This window comes from Sus scrofa, chromosome 5 (assembly GCF_054392235.1).
Source record: "Sus scrofa isolate SSC_HxYL_T2T_F1_AM1 chromosome 5, Sscrofa_HxYL_maternal_Yorkshire_Landrace_v2.0, whole genome shotgun sequence".
In the NCBI taxonomy this organism is placed as follows: domain Eukaryota; kingdom Metazoa; phylum Chordata; class Mammalia; order Artiodactyla; family Suidae; genus Sus; species Sus scrofa.
Genome location: NC_139387.1, coordinates 101,846,739 through 101,864,879, shown reverse-complemented (window position 1 = coordinate 101,864,879; position 18,141 = coordinate 101,846,739).

The window sequence follows — 18,141 nt, the reverse complement described above, 5'->3', positions numbered from 1 at the left end:
AACTGAACCAACTAAACGTAAACTAATAGCTCACACCACTCATGTATTCATTGAATTTTCTTCTTGTTATATGATGTATAAAAAACCTTATAAATTATTGAATACTCAACAAAATAACTGAACTTGAATTTTCTAAAACTACATATAAAAATTTCAAGTGTTCTGAGACCTAGGCTTTTCATTTGAGTGGTAAGGGGAAAACAATTTTAAAATAGAAAGTAAGTGAAATTTTTCATATCCAAAGTCAGTATTTATTGATTTTTAACAGAGTAGTTCTTATATATTTACAGTGCCACCTAGCGGGGAAGGACATTAGACCAGGTGTGTTTCAGCCGCTCTAAAAAGGCAGTTCCTTAAGTTTCCATTTTTTCTAGTAACTAAGTTGCAAGAATAAAAGCTAAGATAAAAGAAGATAGCTGTAGTTCTGACAAAGGAGCTTCTGTGCAACATGGAGGGAAAACATAGTCACTCTGAAAGCTAATGGCGTAATTTTGCAGTTTGTTTTCTGAGTCCTGCAGATTTTCTTGGCGTAACGATTCTCAGTGCAGATAATTGTCCATTCCCTTCCACCCCACTCGAAGACACTTGACCAAACTCCAGCATGGCTTCTATCAGCAGTGTCGAAAGTCCAATTATTTTCACTTATCTGCTGAAACAGTGGCATCTTGGCTTGGTTTGGCTTGGAAATACTTCTTTTACTTCTAACTAAACCCCACAAGTTACCATCTAAATTCGTTTTCTTTTGTTCTCCCCGCTCCGGGGAACTAGAAAGAGAATCTCTGGATCCCTGAGTTAAAGCTAAAGCACTCTTTAGATAAAGTAGGCCATTTTACAGATGACAAAACTTAGGCTCATTTTTTCTTTTTTAAAGTCAATTGCTTAAATCGAAAGAGCTAACTAATGCCAGAACAGATTTAGTCTCTAGGACCTGATTTAAAACCTAGCAGTCTCTCTGCTCCATAACAGTATGTCTCCCTTCTTTGTGTCTGGTCATCTTCTTAAGAGCAATTAACTACCACGCGATGTGTTGTCTGCCCTTGGTCTGCTCCCCTGAAGTTTCATCATCATTAATCTCCCCTCGGACATTCATCAAAATTCCCACCTAGTCCTTCCTCCCCAGCATATCGTACCCAGTGCAACGTGAACCCAGCAAGGTCCCTCAGTACTTTACCGCGGGGCTTCACCCTTACCAGCTACCTCCCTAAACTTCTTTTCTCCCTTTTTGTGGATCTGAGATATGCTCACCACAAGAAAATTGCCTTTGTCCGTTCGAGGCTGACAATGCGTTTGCTCCATTTCCATTATACTGAGTAAATCATCCTGATTTTAATTAAGTTGAATTTTAGCAAAGGAGAGCAGAAAATGTGGCAAGGAATGACTCACCCTGTGCAAACAAAGCATGAGCCTCCTATTCTCTGATGGTTCATGGAGATATAAAGATAAAATCTTAGTCACAGAAATTGTAAGATCTATTTCGTGGTGTCTCCTACAAAGTATAAACCATGCTTATACCCGTATCCCAGTCCTCACTGACTTCAATTATACATGCCTTTACCCAACAGCTAAATGACTTGGCATCCCATTCTTATTGTTGCTAACTTCAATTGATCAAGCGCAAAGTAAATTTTATTATTATAGAATCATGGGTTCTAGTCTCTGTTGCTGTTCCTAAGTTCACATTCCTATGTGTACCTAAAAATATCAATTTATTCAATTGAGAGTTTTCTGAAGACATTGGCTACTTTCAAAGGTTCCATAAAGTCTTCCAAAGCATCAGACTAGTATTGTTTCCTCTCCCCTTGAAGCCATTGAGAAACACTGACCTGTGGGATACTGATATCTGGAGCCAATTGTTGTTTTATGCCACTCAAACACACATGAGATGGCAGGCAAACACTCTGGTATCAACAAGGAACAATGACAAAAAATAAATCACGGTGTTTCCAAGAGATGTGTGAAAGAAAATTCATGAAATTGAGAGATGTACAGTAGAACCTTGGAATACAATGATGTAAGACAAAAGATATCACTTCAGAGGAATTATTATTTATGTCCAACAACATATTCTATTGTGACTGCCTTTATTTCTCTTTGACTTAAAAAATATATTTAGTGTCCAATTCACCAATTCTTTCTTGCCTTTTTTTTTTATCTTTTTCCTTTCATGGCCGCACCTGTGGCATATGGAATTTCCCAGGCCAGGGGTTGAATTGAAACTGCAGCTGCCATCCAGCACCACAGCCACAGCAACACCAGATCTGAGTCGCATCTGCAACCTATACCACAGCTTGCAGCAAAGCCAGGTCCTTAACCCAGTGAGCTAGGCCAGGGATCCAACCTGCATCCTCAGAGACAACATCAAACCTCAGGTCCTTAATCTGCTGAGCCACAATGGGAGCCCCACGAATTATTTCTTAATATGTATAAATCATTTTTAAGTCTAAAGTTATGCATACTAAAACAAAAAATGTATATTTTTTGATCAAACAAAAAAAATGAAAACATAAAACCCACAAATCAAAGGTTCTTTTCATTAACAAATAATTCCTTATTGAAGAATAATTGCAGCTATTAGGAAAATATCAACATGGGTGCGAACATGCTTCTAACAGTACCAGGAGAAGGCTTTATTTTAGTTATCCACACTCTATCTCTTCCACTAACCTAGGTCTTTTGAGGGACTACATCTTATCTTCATAACCTCATCATTGAACAACTTTTCAATCACTTGAGTTGAATAAATGTTTGTCCAAATAAACCACACCCAAGTGCTTATTGAATTGGTAATCAGTCATGAAAACCTTAAGACATCTTTCTCTTATAAATTCAGTAACCTCCAGATGTTAGCATTCCAGTTTTATGTCTAATATCAAACGTTACACGTGCCTTATAGACAAAAATATAGTCACTATTTTTCGTTTAATTTTGCACACGTTGAATTGAATCTGATATTAATAAAGGAGAGTGAAAACCCCATTTTGTTACTCCAACTCATTGCACACGTTCCTAACTTTCAGCCTTTGATGACATTCTTTCTTGGCCCTGTATGCATCTCTTCCCGTCTCATCACCCACCTTTGGCGACAGCTATTACCCAACACACCAGCCCCAACTCAAATCAATCATACCTCACCAGTGAAATGTACCAGTTTGTCCATAAGCACTGAAATAAGACGGAATTGGGTGTAACCGCCTACGTGATGCTTCCCTCATCTGTAGAATGTACAGCATCATTGGGAGGAAAACATCTAACACGGCAGCTAGTAATACGGATTCCTGGCACTTTTTGTCTTGTGGTCCAGCACATCATTCCTGACACCTGCGTAAATCAACAAACTAGTATGAATCTCTAGGTATTTGCCCCAGATTTCACTAAATTTCAATCTTCTGTTCTCACCATTACCTACCTAGTTCTATGTTTATATCACTGTACTCTTTTCTTGATCCTTGCTTGGTTATTGTTGCTGTTGTTATCACTCAACTTTGGTTGGTTTCTTGAACTCTGTGCCTACATTCTCCTCAGCCCTGTCAACTTGTAGCCATTCTCAGCTTTGCATAAAAAACTCTTCCTCCACGTCTCACACATTGTTTTACTCCCACAGCATCAGGGAAGGAGGACTTGGGCAGTAAGCACTGATTTTTGAGCAATTATTGGCAGTGAATCTGAGAATTATCTTCAGTTAGAGACTCAACGCCTTTTCTGTATAAGAAAGTTTGATTTCAAGGTGAAATGAGTATCCGTTTTGGATACTCCAGTATTCCAAGAGGAAGTTCCAGAGAGTGAAGACTTCTGGCAAAAAGATGGGCCTGCTCTGGAGAAGCGGCATGAAAACAGAGACTAAAGAGGTGTGTTACTTCAGATAATCATAAAAGACCCCACAGAGGCGATGATATTTGAACAGAGACCAGAAGAAAGTCAGGATGCAAACCATGTGATTATCTAGGAGACAAGTATTTCATAACCATGGAAGAAATTCCACAATTTCCTGATGTTGACTCAATCTTACTATGCTTGAGGAGCAACAAGCAGACCAGCTGTCTGGGGCAGAGTGAGTCAGGATGAGAGGGGTCAGAAATAAAGTAAGAAAAGCTAACTGATATAAGACCTTGTAGGTGATGGTGCAGACTCTGGATTTAATAGTAAGCATGATGAGAAACTACTCAAATGTTGAAAACAGGAAAATGACATTATCTGATTTACATTTTTAAATTTCTATTGTGGTTCAGTGATAAGGAACCTGACTAGGATCCATGAGGATATGGGTTTGATCCCTGGCCCTTCTTGGTGCACTAAGGATCCAGCGTAGTTTGCAGACGTGGCTCAGATCTGGCTCTGCTGTGGCTGTGGCATAGGCTGGCAGCTGAAGCTCCAATTCGACCCCTAGGCTAGGAACGTCTATGTGCCACAAGTGAGGCCAAATGTTTTTAAATTAAAAAAGAAAAACAGGGTTCCCGTCGTGGCGCAATGGTTAACAAATCCGACTAGGAACCATGAGGTTGCGGGTTCGGTTCCTGCCCTTGCTCGGTGGGTTAATGATCCAGCGTTGCCATGAGCTGTGGTGTAGGTCGCAGACGCGGCTCGGATCCCGCATTGCTGTGGCTCTGGCGTAGGCTGGTGGCTACAGCTCTGATTCGACCCCTAGCCTGGGAACCTCCATAGGCCGCAGGAGCGGCCCAAGAAATAGCAGCAACAACAACAAAAAAAGACAAAAAGACAAAAAAAAAAAAAAAAAAAAGAAAAACAAAAACCCTCTGACTGAAATACATGTATCGCATTCAAAATCTTATATGTAAAATAAAGAAAGCATTCAGGAGTCACATCCAACGCCCTATGGAAATCAAAAACAGGATAATAAATTTTAATACCAAATATACGTAAAAACAGCTTCTTTTCCTCTAGTATTTTCCTAGAATTCACTACTTCAATTTATGACTTAGGAAAATAAACTATAAATATATGCATATAGAAAGAGATATAGAAATACTACATAAATATATAAATATTGTTGACGGCTATTTTACTTCTCATCAACTTACCTTGAATATTAAATAAGTAAAATTAACGTGTATTAATTGAAGGACAATATTTTTATCAATCTCCTTTTGAGAAAATATTTTCATTTTTTAACTAACTCCTTTAATTAAATACGTTAGGTGTTTTGAAAAAGTAAGCTTGAGGAATGGCACTGAATGTCTTTCACGCTTAAAGGAAAGGCAAAAGTGCAAAAATAACTGTACCCTAAAGGTGAATTAGGTAGGGCCAAGCAGGTACAGGAAGAGCAGTAGGAAATGAAAGAAGTTAAACGTTATTTTTATCAAACACCATACAAACACTTAACAAGCAATAACCATGTGCGACACGGCGAGGTCACGGCAGGAGTTAGTACTTAGGGTCAAATCTTTAATTCTCTATCAGCAGAGCTGCTGTCATCATAACATCCCAGGAAAGATATTCCAGGGGTTACTTGTTGAGTTTTTCTCTTCCTCCTGGCAAAAAGGCATAGAACTGAGTGGATCACATTTCTGAGTGCGGGGTGGAAGGAAGAATCCATGCTAGGACCTTGGCTCCACCTGCTGTTGGTCACTCAACCTTGAATAAGTCATGAAACTGTTCTAAGTCTTAATTCTCTTGTGCCTCAAATGGCCATAATATTAGTTAACTACATCAAAAGCATGACTGTAAAAAAGACAGTTCCTATAAAGTATGTATTCCCGTCTCTGAAAGGTGGTAAGCATCTCGTAAATGTTATAATAATGTGATTCTATCTGGGCCGCCTTGTGCTATTGCTATCAAGAGATAATGATAATCTCGGGGAGTCTAAATAAAAAAACAACTAGGAAGAAGAAAGCGTTGGTTAAAATGTGAATTTTTCATGGCAGACAAAAATTCTATTTAGTTAGGAAATATATAAAATAGCACATATCTGCTAATGAAATTTTGACTATAAACGAATTAACTAGTAAATACAAGCACACATGCTAAACATAAGTTTTCCCGAGGATGTTTTAAGGTAAAGAAATGATACATCTCAATTTTAAAGCGTATGATTTAGGGTCCTCCTACTACCACTCTGTCATGACAAATCCAATTGATTTTTCTGTGACTATCACAAGGGTCATACCTCAAGATCTTTCCCGCCCATCAGCACCCTACCAGAATAATTCTGTTAACACTTTCTCATGTTACTACAGCTCACTTAAAACTGAAAGTAAGGCAGGAGAGTTCACAGAAGTCCCTCACAAAGCCCTTAGCCTTCCCTGTAGCCTGTACTGCAGCAGCCACCTAAAGTCTAAGGGCTGGGCATGGAATCCGAGAAGATGAATTTTCAAAGCTCCACAAAGGTTTAGAACTGATCAACAAGACATGAAGGGAACTCAGTGGTGCTAAAAGCTGCCTAGTTAGCAATAAAGCATAAAGTGATCTCTTGATTCAGGTGATCAGATCCCGAGCACTGTTAAAAGGAAAAATCACAATTCTTCCCTCAAAATATTTGAAGCTAATGATGAGCTGAATTTAACTGAAGAGGCAATAAAGCATAAATACAGTTTAACTACGTACTATGTTGACTCATCCCTCCACCCCACACACATATAAAACTAACATCCTAACAAAAGGAGAGGCATTCCTTTTTCTGAGGGTAAATATTATTTATTTCAGTCTCTGCTTTCCTTTTACCCCCATAGTGTTAAGCATACAATAAAAATTACAAGATATAAGAAAATATTACCCATTGTCAAGAGAAGAAATAGCCAGCAGAAACAGTTCCAGAAATAAGGCAGTTGCTGAAATTATTGGACAGGGGCTTTAAAGAAATTGGTAAGGATATTAAAGATATATTACAAAAAGACATCATATTAAATTATTTTGTTTACATACTTAATTAATTTGCTTGGTTGTGTGCTCCAAGCCAAGAATAGAGGAAGTTTTTATTTATCTGTGTATCCACAGAATAAGTCCATTGCCTGATAATGTTCAATAAATCTTTTATTGAATAAAATAAATTGACAATATATTTTCATGTCTTTGGAAAAACACAGGCACACATACCACATGTGATGACAGAAAGAGTAAACAAATTAAATGATGTATGTAAAGTATGGCTACTCCCAAATATTTCATAAATCCAACAGCAGTCTACACTTGTGTGAATTCCCCCAATAATTGAGTATCTCAGTTCAAGAAATCTGTGAAAAAAATATATTGATAGATTGGTTTAATTTTGAGGCTGAAGGAATTCCATAGTTTCAGGTATTGGGGGTTACATTTCAAGACTGGCAAATTCACAGAGGAGAACACTCGCCAATCAATAAACAGGCCATACTCTTTAGCCAGAGGATTAAACTAACACCTATAGGTAGGATCTCTTGCAGTGACGGATTTACTTGTAACCAATTCCTAGGTCATTAAATACGCTGAAATAATATAAAGGAGGTTAAATGAATACCTTTAGTTTCAGTTATAATTTTTCCCTTTTAAAGGAGAGTGAGGAGTATCTATCTATCTATCCCGATATTTTTGGCATAATGTTCAATGTATGTAAAATTTCTATAATGATACTCCTCTGAATCCATGGAAGGAGATAGGAGATTAAGATAAGGGAATTTGGGTTACAAAAGAGAGGAAATTGAGGACGGACCCCTTTCGCCTTCTCCCCCCCCAGTGAGAATCTGGAAGGATAAGAGAGACTAAAGTAGGATAAAAGGGCAGATTTCAAGGTTCTCATTTTTCTACTTCTCATGACCAAGGTGCACGGGGTTAGCATTTTATCCCATCACATATAGGAATGGCCAAAAAAACAACGCACCCACTATTGGCCTATCTGGGGACGTTAAGTCTTCAGACGTCCAGCAGCCAGCTCAGTGTAATGCCCATTGTGGAGCAGAAGTAGTACAGCTTTGGCAGAAAAAGAGCCTGTGCAGTACTCTGACTCCACAACATGCACATTTTAATGATTCAGAGTTTCCCATGTACCCCGGTAAGAAAAGATGAAGGATCTGGGAGCAGTCAAGGTTTGTAGCATGTGAGGGGGTTGTGGATAGAAACACTGGCTTTGGTCATAGTTGCTACCTACCACTCAAAAAACGCCAGAGAATACCAGACCATCAGTTTCTCAGAATAGGAAAGAGAGCATTTAAGGAAATCAGCCTCTTTTCCCACCACCCCAAATCATATAGGCCCCCTCTATACCCAGATACCATCTTGCGTAGAAGCAGATTGTTGGGGAAGAAATTATAAAACCCTACTTTTATTGAAAATGACCAGACATTCTTCATGCTGACCTATAAACACATAGGGTAATGTGTTCACAAGCAGTGCAGCTTTGCCTAGCAATTTCTTCTGAGATGACTAAAGGAGGGAGGAATGTTTAAAATCAATCAATAACACAATGTATTATTTTTCTTATGAAATATAGAACAAATATTGATGTAACCTCTGCCTGACTTTACACCCAGAGCCAAGGTCTAGGTGTCTAATGCCACACATACTAACAGAGAAACTAGAAGGAATAAAAATTCACTTGAACTAACAAGTAAATAGCAATTCTCTTAGGAAGAAAAAGCAAAACAAAACACAATTTTCTCTAAACTGTTGGAGACAAGACAAAAGAATCAATTCATTTTGCTTACTAAAGCAAAAGTCTTATAAGACCCATCTGTAAGATTTTATTATAAAATCTGCAAAAGGCAAAATTTTTATTTTCAGAGTTATTGGGTCTTTCTTCTTTCTTTATCTCTTTCTTTAACCCAAATCCATATGTTAAATGCAAATAGCTATATATATTTTCATTTTATGACTGCACTCACGGCATAGTGAAGTTCCTGGGCCAGGGATTGAATTTGAGCTGCAGCTGCAGCTGCAGCAACACTGGATTCTTTAGCTCATGGCACAGGGCCAGGGATCAAATCCACACCTCCACAGCAACCCAAGCCACCAGAGTCAGATCCTTAACCCACTCTGTCACAGTGGAAACTACAATAGCTATATTTAAAACAAAACAAAACAAAAAAAACTACCTTGTCTGAGGAAAAAAAAAACAGTCATTTCAGAAAGTAGTGTTGGGAAAGCTGGACAGCTTCATGTAAATCAATGAAGTTAGAATACACCCTCACAGTTCATACAAAAACAAACTCAGAATGGTTTAAAGACTTAAATGTAAGATAAGATACCATAAAACTCCTAGAAGAGAGCAATAGGTAAAATATTCTCTGACATAAATTGTACCAATGTTTTCTCAGGTCAGTCTCCCAAGGCAATAGAAATAAAAGCAAAAACAGGCAAATGGGACCTAATCAAACTTATCAGGCTTTGCACAGCAAAGGAAACCATAAAAAAAGGTAAAAAGACAAACTATGGACTGGAGAAAAATATTTTCAAATGATGCAACTGACAAGGGCTTAATTTCCAAAATATACAAATATCTCATACAATTCAAGGACAATGACAATAACAACAACAACAAACCCAATCAAAACATGGACAGGAGACTAAATAGACATTTCTCCAAAGAAGATATACAGATGGCCAATAGGCACATGAAAATTTGTTCAACATTGCTACTTATTAGAGAAATGCAAATCAAAACTACAATGTGGTACCACCTCATGCTAGAAAGAATGGCCATAACTAAAATGTCTACAAATAACAAATACTACGGAGGGTTTAAAGAAAAGGGAATCCTACTACTCAGCCATTAAAAATAGTGAAATAATGACATTGGCAGCAAATTGGGAGTATGTATTTTGAAACTTCTATAGTAAATTATTGTAATTTTCTATCCGTTGAACAAAAAGAAAACAAACCACCTCCCATTTCCTTTCTCTACTAACCCATTTATATCATGCTTTATAAAATCTTCAATAGTCTGGGTAAAGAAAAATGGGTATTTTCCTTCAAGTAATTTTTAAAAGCATTGGTTAACTATGAGCTTTGAAAACAGATAGAAATTGTTTTGAGTTCTGCCCTGCCAAACTCTGCTTGTGTTATGTTGGGCAAATTACTGCATCTCCCTGCTTTTGACATCCTCATCTAAAAACTGAGTACCTACTTTACATAACTGTTGTTTGGTCCTTGGACTAGCAACACAAATCTCTCAGGTGCTTGTTTGAAATGCAGATTCTCGGACCTGCTTGACTTAGCAAACCAGAATCTGCATTTTAATAAGATCCCCCAGGAGATCCATATGCACAAACACCGTGTTTAACATATAAAAGAATGATCAGGAACTATTATCTGCTGTTGACTTTATTCATAGTAATAATATGTAAATATTATTGCTTGAAATAGAGGGTGATAGTCAAGACTCATGTAATAGTCAAGACTCTTTAATTTTCTTTTTTTTAATTTTTTAATTTTGTCAGGGCCTAAAAAGTACAGACTATAGTGCAGATTCTGTGGATATTAATAACGAAGAGCACACGCTTCTCATCCTCAAGGATCTCGTGTGATAAAATATAAGCCAAGTACATCTAATAGAAATAACAAAGTGTTCTGATATAGCCATGGAGAAATGAGTTACAGGGGAAAATGGATAAATTGAGACAATGCCACTTTAAGATAGTACTTTTGAACAAAGAGTAAGTTTTACTTGCCCTGAAAAAAAGACAAAAGAGGAAAAAAAAAAATCACTCTGTTCTCAGCTAATAGCATTTGTGTATACTTGGTCTTATATCAAAAGGAACCCGAATGTTCAAGGGTTTAATGTTAACTCCAGCCAAATGTCCTTTGAAGTTACCCTGCTGTGACTAGGTCATACGGAGGTCACATACCCTTTTAGCTGCAATAGCAAAGCTCGGTGGGAAGTACAGAATGAAATTTCTTCCCACTTATCTCTAGATCCTCTGTCTAGGTTTCTGAGAAACCATACTCAGGCAGCAAATATAGCTTAATAATGACTTTTCAGAGTCCACACATGAAGGTTAAGGTGGGGGAAAAAAAGCAGCACATTGACATTTGCCATTTTACAGAATAGAGGTGCATCCCAAGCGTTTATACAAGGAGTGTACCTTGCCTAATATACCAGTGATGCTCCAGAGGCCACAGTAGATGCCTATAGGATGGTTTAATATCCGGTCCACAACTGATTGTACTCTCCAGTTAAAGCCACATACAAGGATTGCCCAAGGCAAAGAGATGTAAACACTGGAAATTCACCATTTCAATTACAATGCCTTTATTTTCTTTTCTACTCTATAGAGCTGACTTTTATAAAAGCTGAAACGTTCACAAACTGGAAACTTGAAATTCGTCATAGAAAAGTATTTTTCTACAATGCCAAATACCAAGATATCGTCCAGACATGAATGGTTACTAGTGTTCTATCTGTACCATACACTGTATTAGAAACTAAAAAATGGATGTGAAAGAAATAAGAGGACTTTTCTCTAACGGTGATATTTACTGGAAGTACATATGTAGCAAGGAGGGAAATACAGAGTATTTTTACCTTGACTTCAGATACGCAGTTTCCATTCACTTTTCATTTTAAGTTTCATATAATTGATATCTAAAAAGTCTGGGCTCCATCAAATGTATCCATACTTTGAAGACTCCTATGACATTTAAACAATTGATTTACAAGTTTAAAACAATTTAAACTAAAATTCAGCCACTGTATGTCTTAAATGTATAGGAACAGAGTATATTTTTTCATAACCTAAAATTCTTTATATATGGCAAGGGAGAAATTCATTTTAAGATATCATGAACCAGACCTCAAATATCTTTATTATTAAGAATGAGAGATAACATCAAGTGGATGCACTTAAGCAATTCAATCCTTAGTTTCATAAGCCATTCTTATACAGAGTGACATTTTTAAAATGATTCCAAAATTCAAAATTATCTGTTTAGTTTCTAACACTGTATTATCATTCTGCTTGAGCCCAAAAAAGAAGTTGTAGAAACTTTATTTTAAATGTCACGGTATTGTCTAATTTTCTTTGAAAGAATCTTCCTAAAGCACCTGTGAATAATTGTGTTAAATTATTCATCATGGAAGTTAATTTGACAGTTAATTATAATAAAGGAGAGGGTTTTCTGAACATAAACCAGGACTCTAATGCCTAAAGGATAAACTACACTGACAGAATTTGTCCTTGACCATGGCCTTAACCCCAAAATTAACATTTCATACTTTTAAGAGCTAAAAAAGAATCATGATGTTTTTGACAATGCAGGGCATACTTGTGTTTCTCTGGGAGAGGAGCATGATGTAGTGAGTTGAATATGCTTTGGTCCGAATTCCCAATTTCAACTGCCATCACCTGTGTGATTGAAGCAAACTGTTTAACTCTCTGAGATTCATAATTGTTTTCATCTATAAAATGTTGATTAAAACACGCAATTTTTCACTTTGTTGTGCCAATTAAAAGAAACGAACAGCTGCTACATCTGTCCCTGAAATATAGAAGGCACTCAGTAATTGTTAGCTCCCTTCCTTTCTACCTCTTCCTTCAGAGTGAGGGAAGGGAATATTTGTCGTTTCCTCCAGAGAATTTTTTTAAAATGCTATTTTATGACATTTATCCATTAATTATATTTTTCACATGCATCGGCTCTTTCCGTGTTTCCAATAACCTTATGCTGGGGCAAAACAGATCCTTATCACTTTTTTTACAGGTAAAGGAACAGGTTCAGGGAAATTAATTAAATTAACCACATGCCCAAAACTAGAAAATGAGATAATCAGATATAAACACAGGTCCATCTGATTTTAAAACATATTCTCTACCTCCTATATCACTCCCAAGCCAGTGGTTTTATACACAGTGGTACAAAAATCTCCTTGACTAAACTGTAGAAAAAGGAGAAAAACTGGTATAATCAGGGAGTTTTCCTAAAAGTGGAAATATTCACAATTTTTAATTCATGAGATTATCCTTTTTAAGGATAAAATATATTTTATTTTAAAGCAGTAGTGAGATGGTAGAGATTTTTTCTCTTGTCTTTTTCAGCTAAAATTAGACAATGTCATGCCTACATGTATCCTTTTTTTAAAAAAAATTTACTAGACTATGAAATGCAGAAGTTGAGAAATGTTATACTATAGCATGGTACTTTATTACTCTCACTAATAATTTAAAAATAAAATTGCACTGAAAAAGCATGAGACTTCCAAATGAAGCTGGCCCTAGAGAATGTAATATAATGATGTAGATAAACCCTACTTCCATCAGATATAAACACAAAACTCTAAAAAGGGCATTTAGACTTTTGAGTAGATTGCAGTGGACATAGCTTCAGCAGATCTGTGAAATCTGATGGTGTCAATTGTAACAAGCTTTATGTTTATAGGACAGAAAAGACCCCAAGGACATGACTGACTATTGTCAAGTAAGGCAGCCCCCAGTGGAAGCACACCTACCAAGGGGCAGCAGTATTCATGACGAATGCTGCAGTGAAGACAGGGTCAGAGTTATCAGACCACATTAGGGTTAGCAAGACACTAACACTACACTGCTGTAGGATTTTCCAGATTTTTTGCTATATGTCAATTTATTTTCAATAGGATGAAATTCTCCTTCTTCATTTATTCTTGGACACCCTTCTTGAAGTATCTAGCTGGGCAAATTAGGATTAAAGTGCCTGAGATTTAGTAACCTAGTATTAACACTTTTGTATATATACTGTCCTCCCTTTTTCCCCAGAAACAAGGCTAGGTTGCCCTGGCACGATGCTCGTTAAATACCCTGTGCATATCATTTTCATTGCACCTCCATTCTATAGCACATTTCCTTCTTTATCTGGGGATATACATCAGTGGTATGTGGCACACGACTGGCACTCAGAAAGTGGATAGATTGGGGAAAAAAAAGGGAAAAAAAGAAAGTGGGTGGGTGGATGGATGGATAGATGGTGTCTCTAGCACAGGTACATCTTGAGCAACTTTAGTGGCTTCCTTCTGTAGGTATGAGCTCCAATAATGCAGTCCTTGAGAGTCCCTACAGAGGGCAACACCAACATATTTCAACAGAACTTCAGAGTCATTGAAACACCATAGTATTTGAAGACCCATATTCCAAATTTGGTCAACATTTATAAAATTCAAGAACGCTTATAGTGACATATGATGTCACTGGTTTAATAACTATATAATCTTATAATTAAAAAACGAAGATGAAAGAAATACCTCATTTGACATATCTTTGCGAATATTCAGTATATTTCCTTGATGATGTAAAGAACTATGTGTGGCCAATCTTTCAATATATGATACTAAATACATTCACAGGACAAGATAAAATGCATACTATTATTCTTAACTTTAAAAGCAAAACTAGATAGAGCAGGGTAGTTGAAAGCTCATGTGGAAGTAGAATCTACTTTCAACAGACTGTTTTTTTTTTCCCCTCAGTTATAAACAGCAAATCTCAAAATGGTTTGGAGGTTCCTTGAAATAGAGAAGAAGTTAAAATGACATAAAAATTCAGATTATAGCTTAAGACAAAGGGAGATAAATCATGCAGTCTATGCTTTCACGATTGGATTTAGCAGAAGCCCTTGGGACAATGAAATAAGTTTCAATATACCAAAAGACAGACTTTTAAAAACACAAATATGTTGAAAGTGTGAAAAAATTTTCAGCATCATTGTTTAAAATACTGCACCTTTCACAATTGAAAAAGACATGCCAAAAACATTTTCTAAGAGTTCTCGTCATGGCACAGTGGAAACGAATCCCACTAGGAACTGTGAGGTTGCAGGTTCAATCCCTGGCCTCGCTCACTTTACCCCTGTGATGTGCTTGCCTAAAACCCATAATTCTAATCTAATTATGAGAAAAATATCAGAGAATTCCAATAGAGGAATATCCTATAAAATACTTGCTCAAAACTTTCAAGGGCATCAAAAACATAGACAAGAAAAGTCATAGACAAGAAAAGCCTCAGGAGACATGATGAGTAAATATCGTATATTGGTTGGAATCTTGTAACAGAAAAGGATATTGGTTAAAAACTAAAGAAATAAACTGAATTAACTATGGACTTTAATTACTAATGTATCACAAATAGTTCATTAATTGTAACAAATGTCAGTGGGAGACATAAGTGAAGATTAAATATAATCTATTTGGTATTCTCCATTTTTCCATAAATCTAAAACCAAAAATTGTTAAAGCCTATTGAATACAATTAAAACTGGTTAAAATAAAAATTTTATATTAAGTATATTTTACAACAGTAAAAAAATCCATTATAAGAATAAATAAATAAATGACTCAGAGGCTAGAGCTAGAATTCTTCTCAATTGCTAGGGCCACATGGTAAGGAATTATGTTTGGACAAAGTCCCTCTGCCCTCCTTCCCCTTCCATTTCCACTTGAACACCTTCTGTGGCAGAACCTAAGGAAAAGTTGGCTGTCAAGTGAGTCTGTGAGGATGGTTTTCAGTTCCAGTCTCCTAAACTTAGAGTTATTGGGGTAGAGCTAAGATATGTTAGATAAACCACTAGCATAGCTGGCAGGGATTGGTCCAGGAACTTAACGGATGTCAGCAAGGACCACCTTTTGACTTTTCTCACCTCCAAGTTGCCTTCATTCTTAGGTAAAAAGCTCACAGAGGCTCAAGGTCCACATTCCAGGTTCAAAAGAGTGCCTCTTTTTGTTTGTTTGTTTGTTCATGCTTGCAGTATTCTGGGATTGGTTTTTCATTAGACCAGATTGACTCAAATCATGTGACATGCATGTCTAATCATGTTGCTTTGAGAAAGTTATGATTCGATTGGTCATGCTAGTTATGTCTCCAGGTAAAGCCAATTCCATCTAATTTTACTACATAAATTGATAGTGTATCCAACTCTATAAGGGAGTATGCAAAGGCATTGTGACGATCGCAAGGGTCCAAAATAGCTTTATAAACCACGCAAAAAAAAAAAAAAAAATTGACTTTAATATAGGGGATAGGGAAGCATTATCTTGGGCAAACCAGATGGTTAATCATCCAAAATTTAGAAAACAAAATGTGTTTAATTGAGTAAGATCTGCCTGTGGAAAGTAAATACAGATATCTGATAGGCAATTATCAACTGAGAAACTAAGAAAAGAGGTATTAGCTGGAAATATACATATAGAAGTCACTATTCTACAGGCAGGAGTTGAAGTAATGTAGATGACACCAATCAAGACAAACTGCATACAATAATAAGAATAAAGAGGAAAAGAAGAAGAGCAGCAGGAAAAACTGTAATAATTCTAATGAATGTAAAAATTTAAGTAGATGAAAGGGAGTCTGCAGAAAGAATAAGAAGGTGTTTTTAACGACAAAGGAAGACACAGAATAGAATGCCTGAGACATCAGTGCAAGTGTGATCATACCTGCAAAAAGGACCGATCTCAGACCTCGGATGCTGCTGCGGAGAGGCAGCCATTGATTTTGATATTTAGGAGACCATAAGTGGGGTTAGTAGGAGCAGTATTATTTACTGGATGTTTTATTTATAGTTTAATTTATGTAGAGCTGTAAGGATTTGAAGAATCAGTAAGAAGAGAGGAAAGTGAAGATAATAAGGCTCTTCCAAAGACTGCAGAGCAGCAAGTGATGAGCTGAATTCAGTCCACTGAAGTCTTTTAACAGATCTGCAATGTGTTTTGTTTTAGGTTTTGGTTTAGTTTTATTCATCAGTAGCGTTTAGTATAGAAGACATTTTAGATAAAATCTAAATTCCCAGGATCTCTTGGATAAAGAGAAGCACTGACATCTGAATCTGCTTTTTGTGTGGAACGAATCAGCCCTGACAGGGGCTGATGGGCACCAGCTCTGCACTTTTCCACTGTCTCCCCAGGCTTCCCATCTCTCATTGCCATCCACAACTTGGTCCCTGCAGACATTTGAGTGACAGACCCAGGCATGACACATAGACGTATAACTATCTTTAAAGGATGATCAGTCCAGTGGAAGTGTTGGCTTTATTTTTCTTTTTAAAGATGAGAATAGCTTGAGCCTGTCGATATGCTAATTAGAAGCAGCAAAGGGATAATTATTGAAGCAAAGTCAAAAGGTGAGGGGGCTTGTGATATCGAACAATGACGGAGAAGGCAAAGCTGGATGAGCAGGATTCCTCCAGAGAACATAGCTGGATACATAATGAAACTACAGTTTAAGAATATGACACTGAATATGAGGTAACTAACCTCACCTGAGATGAAGAGTCGTTTAAACCTTTATTGTAGCCCTATTCAGATCACAAGTTGGCAATTAAAAAGATAATAAAAGCTCTGACATTTTCAGCTATACCAAGAAACTAGCATTAAGTTTTATAAGAGGCTCAAAACATAGCTCATGGTTTTGTGTTTCTGATGAATTACACCCGACAGACCTTTGCTGCTACAGTGTGCTTTCACCCAAAGGACTGGAGAATACGTGTTTATATAGTCCAGAGAGTTTGTAAATCAAGACTGCTGTACCATAAAATGATCCATTTCCCAGCCTTGCCAAAGTATACTTTTTTTACACATACATATCCTTCTTACGAAGTAAAAATTCATTTTTGTTCTGGTTGATGTACTGGGGCTGAGTGAAACCACAAAGTATATTACCTGAGTTTCAGTTTCATGTGAATTAGTTTTTTAAAAAAAAGTGGTTGACAGTGGCATGAGTCTAAAGACTGGGCTAGAAACTGCAAATGCTATATACTAAACCTCTGATGGGTTTGGTATATCACCCAGGCTCCTCCAAAAAAAAGTACACATACTAGATGGTTTGTTCCTATCAGCGTGCTAAGATGAAATCGGTCAATCTAACGTCAGCCTGATCCACAACATGGCTTGATTTATGTGGATGAAAGAAGTGAAAATTCAAGGCCATCTATTAACATCGTATCTATTTGGCAGATCACATTGTTCACTGGCTTATTCTGCTTGGTTTGGGGTAGTCGCTCTCATTCCACAATAATGATGGGCTAAGCGTTTCATTTGCCTCGATGTCTCTGTTGGATCCACATCATGTCAGCACTGCATCATTATGGATTCAATCATGTAATAACTAGGGTATAGGAGTCTAAAAGTTTTCCTAAAGAAAATCATGGCTAGATATAGGCATGACTAAAATCCTGTAATTTTTCTGACTTTAGAGAAACTAAGCTTTCATAGGTATTTCCACAAGGATATTTGAAAATGGAAACACATTGGGATCACTATGGCAATAT